This window comes from Penaeus japonicus, unplaced genomic scaffold (assembly GCF_977035675.1).
Source record: "Penaeus japonicus unplaced genomic scaffold, GWHDUDI00000001_assembly GWHDUDI00000006, whole genome shotgun sequence".
Taxonomy (NCBI): domain Eukaryota; kingdom Metazoa; phylum Arthropoda; class Malacostraca; order Decapoda; family Penaeidae; genus Penaeus; species Penaeus japonicus.
Genome location: NW_028234408.1, coordinates 1,456,800 through 1,464,299, shown reverse-complemented (window position 1 = coordinate 1,464,299; position 7,500 = coordinate 1,456,800).

The following is a 7,500-nucleotide window of genomic DNA, read 5'->3' as shown; positions in this document are numbered from 1 at the left end:
CTCTCTCTCTCTCTCTCTCTCTCTCTCTCTCTGTCTTTCTCTCTCTCTCTCTCTCTCTCTCTCTCTCTCTCTCTCTCTCTCTCTCTCTCTCTCTCTCTCTCTCTCTCTCTCTATATATATATATATATATATATATATATATATATATATATATATATATATATATATATACAAGTGAGTGTGTTTCTCTCTCTCTCTCTCTCTCCTTCTCTCTCTCTCCCTCTCTATGTCCCTCTCCCTCTCACTCACTCTATATGTGCGTCTTTCTTTGTGTGTGTGTGACTAAATGTGGGCTTATATACACATGTGCTCCGTGTTTATTTGGTTGTATGGGTAAATGTTTACCAGTGTTTACATATGGCTGTTGCGCAAGGAAGTGTTTATGCATGATTGTGTTAGCTTAGGTAGCTTGTCTGTTGAGCTTAGTGGGTATCAAGTTGAAACGGAAGTTTGTTTTTTATTTCGTTTATGGGCGTGTGTGTGTGCGTGTGTGTATGTATGTATATATATATATATATATATATATATATATATATATATATATATATATATATATATATATATATATATATGTATATATAGTGTGTGTGTGTGTGTGTGTGTGTGTGTGTGTGTGTGTGTGTGTGTGTGTGTGTGTGTGTGTGTGTGTGTGTGTGTGTGTATGTGTGTGTGTGTGTTTGTACTCATACACAAACACGCAAACAAGTATGTACACGCGTACATAGACAATTAGATCGGAATAGACGCAGTTGTGCTATTTATGAGAAATCCTGGCAAACTGCATTAATAATGACATGATATCCAATATAACTCCGCATATTACTAGAGTGCGCGGGGCGTATACCTCTAAGATTGCAATGAGCTGTGACATGCCCAACGAACATGTCAACTGACAGTTGGAATGAATGATTTGCATGTTGATTTATCTCATATACTGATTGTTTTTGTATTTTTTCTTCGATAAGGCCATGTATCTATTTAATATCTATTTAGCCACACCAGGCGATCAGTTGCAGATAAATTTGCACAAAGGCTTGAACTTATCATGACATTTCAACTTTTAAAGTTATTATTGTTATCATTATTGTTGGTTGTGTTGTCGTTGTTGCTATTGTTTTTGTTTTGATTATCATCATCATTATTATTGTTGTTATTATCGTCATTATTATCATTATTCTTATTCTTTTCTTTATTGTTATTATTGTCATTATCATTATCATTATTAATATCATAATTATTATAGATATCATAATAATAATTATTATTATCATTATCATTACCATCATATTGTTTTTGTTGTAATCATTAATATTGTTGTTGTTGTTACTATTATTGATATTGTCAATATTTTTATTATCATTATTGTTGTTGTTATTGTTAATGTTGTCATTACTATTGTTATTTATGCTACCGTTAGCATTATTTTAATTATTATTATCATCATTATTATTGGTATTATTATTATCATCATTATTGGTAATAATATTATCATTATCATTATTATCATTATTGTTATTAGAAATAGTAGTAGTATCACAATCACTATTACTATAATCACCATCACTATCATCACCATATCTATTATGACTGTCCGTCATTACGAAGCAGCCACCACTAACCCCAGGCAAGGAAAACATAGCAACGGAACCTAAGTGTGCTTGAACATACAAGTCAAAGGCGATGCAACATACCCACGGAAACCCACGTGTCTTCCTTGCGATAGAGGCAACATGACTCACACACATATATGCTTCCATTAAAGATCATAGGAACGTGTGTTTACAGGTGGCTTCATACCGCCTTGATCAGTGCTGATGACGGAGGCTTGATAACTGTGTATGTACTTGCGTTTCCTTACACGTATTCTTGTATGTTTTAGGCCGCGTTTGGCTTCTTTTTATGGCCTTTTTCTTTTCTTTTTTTTTGTTAAGTTTGTTTGGCGTATGGCTGGTTGGGTGATTGTTGATACTGTTAATGTGAAGTTTGCTTGCGTCCGTATCTATCTAATTCTGGGTTTTATCACTTCCTCCTGCGAAGGGGATAGTGTTCTTTCAGTCTGCAATCTTTAATGACTCCTGAAGTATCCCTTGCTCATTCAGGAGTCGTCGGGGGTGAAAGGCGAGTCCTATTATACGCATTTACTACGAAGCGTTTTCGTTATCACCTTCATTCTCGTCTTTGTTTCTTCCTTTTTTTTCGGTCATACGCACTTACCGTTTATCATATCATAGACAGTTATTGCATATATCATACGCATATCATACCTATTTACCATGTATATTGCACGTCTTTACAATACGCATTTATTTACTACTTATCACATCATATCATACGCATTCACTTACTCACTTTCATCCTCATGTCATCACTTTGCCCCCAACGCGTAAGAAAGAACCAGGGACTTGGAATTTATTTTCGTAAAAGAAGGAAGAAAAGCGAGAGAGAATTGCCCAAATGACGGGATGAAGAATAACGAGAGACAAGAATAACACACGTGAGGGAAGACAAGAAATATTAGCTGCGACGGTGAGTTAAGAGGAAGAGAGACTAAAAAAAATAAGAAAAACAAAAAGAAAAAAAGTAAGTGAATGAAGAAGAAGAAGAAAAAAAAAATGGAGTCGAGGGAACAGCTTGTGGGAAAATGAGGTTACAAGTGTGGGTTTTGGGTAAGCGCGGGCGAGGGCACAGCGGTTGGTAAGGAAAGGGGTTGCCGTTAAACCCATCCCTCTCCCCCCCCCACCCCCTTCCCTTGCCCACAAACCAGGTATCTGGACTGTGTTGTTTGTTGGCAGGGTGTGGCAGTGAGGGGACAGGTGCGAGGGGACAAGGCAGGGGATAGGATTACTTGTGTTCAACTCGTGTAAATCTCCGAGAGGTTACTCTGGGGGAGATTGCCGAGGGCGAGGGAGGTCGGGCGCGGCTCCTGAATGCCTCCTATGCTCTGTTTGGCTCTTTGGTTATGCACGCACTCACGCGCACGCACTCAGGCATGTATGCATTCACATACAATCACACACATACACATCCACATGTATACGCACGTAGATACACGCAGATATGTTCTACATGCACACACACACACACACACACACACACACACACACACACACACACACACACACACACACACACACACACACACACACACAGATATACACACACAAACATACTTATATATAATATGTATACATATACATACATGTGTATGAAAATGTATATATATATATATATATATATATATATATATATATATATATATATATATATATATATATATATGTATATATATCATCCTCGTGTTTAGTCCTATCCTTTCCCTGGTTCACATAACTAACGGTCTTGTCTAAAAATTCTCTCTTATCCGTTTCCATACCTATTCCTCTTTTCCTGTTGCTTCTGCCCTTTCCTTCATCTTGTCAACCTGCCTAATGGTAAATCTTTCCTCATGTCAACCAACCTCATGTCAACCATCGCTCCCCTTGCTGACAGCCGCTAATCACTCCAACCGTTCTTAACTAGCAACTCGAGCTCCTTTGCAACCCCTCCCCCCACCCCGCCCCTACACACACGCTACCTTACTCTGCCATTTACGATTGGCATTTCGTTTGCACTATAACCATCGGTATTGAAATGCATTCCGTGGATCGAAGTGTTGGCAATCGTTTGAACTCTTGTTTAGTAATTTTCGTTTCTTTTCTTGCCTTCGTATCTTATTAAGTTATTTACTTTCTATATTCCATGTTGCAGAAATTAGCATACTGTACAGTGTTTTCTGTGTATTAAAGTATTGCCAACCATTTTAATCCTCACCTGGCAGCTTCTTTGCCAACCTCCCTACCTTTTCATACTATTTATCGATAATATTACGTCTGTCATCAGTAACAATATGTATATATTGTGCGTGTCAAAGTGTTGGCAACTATTTGAATTCTTCACGTGGCATCCTTTTCTTATTATTTATCGTTGTTTAAGGTTAATCATCGCTAACAATATGCATTTTGCGAATCAAAGTGTTGGCAATCATAGCACCTCCCTCTCGAAGGATTATCCCCTCACCTCACCGTACCTCGGCAGCGCATCTCATCCATCCTCACCTCTGGTTCCCTCCCTCCTTCGCCCTCCACTGGCTTTAATCATGCGTCCTTAGTGCCTCATCTGCAATCTATTATGGAATGCCTTTTATAACATATCGCCGCTCGCTGTCACCATATCCTCACATCGGAGGCTCTCATGCGTACTCCTCGCCATTTTTTACTGCCCCTGTGCTCCTCCTGCCACCATTTCTTGCCACCATCACTTACTGTTGGCCGGTGCTGGTTCCTTTTGCCGATGGCTTTTGTAAATGCCCTTTCGACCAGTTCTTACCTGTGTTGCACCACCTCAGTCGACGACCGACCGTGCGTTCTTCGGATCTTTCCCCTGTCGACGTGCATTACCACTCTAGAAAGTGATTTGAAATTGAGAAAAGTATATTGGTTGAATATAACGTCCAAATAAAAAGCTTTTGGGGATATGGTTGTGATCTGATTTGCTGAACCTAACGTAACTGTGTATGCACTGCCGCAACTTGAAAAAAATCAAAGGATGTGTTTTCTTCTGTAAATCCCCAAAATGGCCGTTAAAGACACGCTGTCAGTTTTACTTAATTGACGTTTTCTTTTTCGAATTGTTCCTCGCTTCTTAGTTTTCTCCCCGAAGTATGCCTCTTCTCGTAAGTTCTAATCTCTCTCTGTTTGTTTAAGATCCTCCTTTCCTCTTTAATACTACACCCCTTCTTCTTGTAACCGTCCCCCCCCCCCTCTCCTCCCCCTTGCCCTATTCCCCGCCACATTACTCCCCCCCCCCCCTCTAGCTATGCACCCTACCCCCACCCCCCACCCCCCGTTGACTGGGCGGCCCTTCCACTTCTTCTATTATGGCTCCTCTCGCCACCTCAACCTCCTTCCCTCTGCACAAAGCGCTGTCCGTGTCCCCCTCCGCCTCTTACCACCGCAACCACCAGGTCCTGTGCACCCCCTGCCTCGTTCTCTCTCCCTTCTCCCTTCCTCCGCCATCTTTCCCCCTTTCTTGCCCTTCCACACGCCCTTCCCTTCTCCCTTCCCTCGCCATCTTTCCCCCCTTTCTTGCCTTTCCACACACCCTTCCCCCGCGCCGCCTCCCCCCCTCCCCCTCCCCCCATGTGCGTGTCGCAGGTTCCCACGTGTAGAGTTACTGGTGCCGGCGCTGTTTGTTTGTGTAGGCCGGCGGTGCAGGCTGCCGCCGCGCCCGCCACCCCCTTCAGCGGCCCGGGGATGGCTCCTCCACTTAGCTAATTGTCTCCTTGTATCCTTAAGTTTAGGCCCAGGATTATCTGCTGTCTCGGGGTTCTCGCGAGGAGGTTACGCGAGTCCTCGTCTTCAGGCAGGCAGGAAGGGGTGAACAACCGTCATCTTGGTCCTCGTCGGTATCCTATTCTTCTTCGTCGTTGCCATCGTCATGGTCATCGTCTTCGCAGTTGTTCGGATTCGTCTTTGTCATCAGTATCTTCTTCGTCAGTCATCGTCCTCGTTTTGGAGTCGTCATCGTCTTCATATGTGGCTACTTAGTCCTCGTCCTCTTCGTCAGTCCTCGTCCTCGTCTTCGTCTCCGTAGTCGTCGCTTTCTTCGCACGTTTTCCTCCTTTGGTGTTATTCGTCACAGAGTTACTCTTTCTGTATTTTTGTTTTTGTTTTTGTTTTTAATAATATGTGTATTTGTATGTATACATATGTGTATATATACATACCCACACACATACATACAGACAGACAGACAGACAGACAGACAGACATATATCTTATATACATTTTATATTTTCGTAGACATATTTCATTTGATGGACGTATGAATAAAACAGCATTCGAGTCGCACAAAGAATCCATGATGTTATATATTGCGAGGAGGATTCTGTGAGATTTATGAGTAGATGATGTTTATTCAAGAACAGGGATTAATTGCAAGTGTAGCCTTTACTTGTGGTGTGTGTGTGTGTGTGCGTGCGTGCGTGTGTGTGTGTGTGTGTGTGTGTGTGTGTGTGTGTGTGTGTGTGTGTACGTATGTGTGTGTGTGTGTGTGTGTGTGTGTGTGTGTGTGTGTGTGTGTGTGTGTGTGTGTGTGTGTGTGTGTGTGTGTGTGTGTGTGTGTGTGTGTGTGTGTGTGTGTGTGTGTGTGTGTGTGTGTGTACGTATGTGTGTGTGTGTGTGTGTGTGTTCGTATGTATGTGTATGTGTGTATGTGTGTGTGTGTGCTTATGTGTGCGTGTGTGTGTGTGTCTTTACACACGCGTGCGTCGGTGTGTCAGACATAACCTCATAGTCAATGGCGGTTCCACCAAAGTCGATCCTATTTGAGCGTAATCTCTGGTCTCGAAGTCATCCCATTTCCCTGAAAACGACGCGAGCGAGTCCTCCGAATGGCTTTAGGAAGAAGAAAGGAGCAAATGGCAAAGGAGGAGCAAGCACTGAGAGAGATTAGACTTTACCGAGTGTAGATTACGCAGATTTATAAGGTCTACTCAGATTAGTTTTGATGTACAGTCACAGGTGGTGTCCCGCTGGTCGCCTCTGCCCTTTTTGTGGCCAAACTGTTTCTTAATTGCTTTTACTGGCACGCAAGTAATCCGTTCGGGCTAACACAGATGGGTGTGATAGAGACTGGCAGATTAAAGTCTTGGGATAATAATTCAGAAGAAGAAGGAATAGACAACATCGGAAGTCATCCAGTCAGACGGAGAAATAACCAGACGCACACACAGACATGAGTTTAGAGGGACGACGACGCAAACTGACAAGGAAACAGACAGGTCACCGGCGATGGATGGGCAGTGTGGCCGACAGTCTATCAGTCAAAGCGGCTGATACATCTGACAGACCGACGTTTGGACTGAATAGGAAATTCCCCCCCCAGACCGCAGTGTGTGTGCATCGGTCCCGCCACATACTTGTACCTCAGTGACATCACCTGTTAAGTTCTAACACATGATCAGTTTAACGAGAGTGACAGCCGAAAGCATATCGACTGACAGTTCTAGGGTGGGAAGGTATGCCAAGCTTGGCCAGGGTGTTGAGTGTCATGCGTATAGCTAAGTGTCAGCTATGCATGTTCTCGCTATGTTACTTTGTGTTTTATGTGTCATCATCAGGCCATTCGCGGCGCACAGGCGAAGGCCATCTCCGTTGCAAACTGTTCTTTAATATCCTTTGATTTTATTTATATATTGCTTCTATATGAGCAGCCTCAAGGGAGACACATGTACCATGTGCTCTCCTGGCCACCGAGTGTCAATCATGACTCGGTGTTGATGTTTCGAGGATTCTACTACATTCCGTCTCCTAAGATAAATAGATAGAATCCAGATAGTCCGGATTGGTCCAGATAGATAGAATCATGAGAAAGATGGCATCAGAACACTCTTTGTTAGTTTGAGAATTACTTATTGACAGGAGTCGTGTTGAGCGATAGAGGTTTTGCTCTACATTCGTT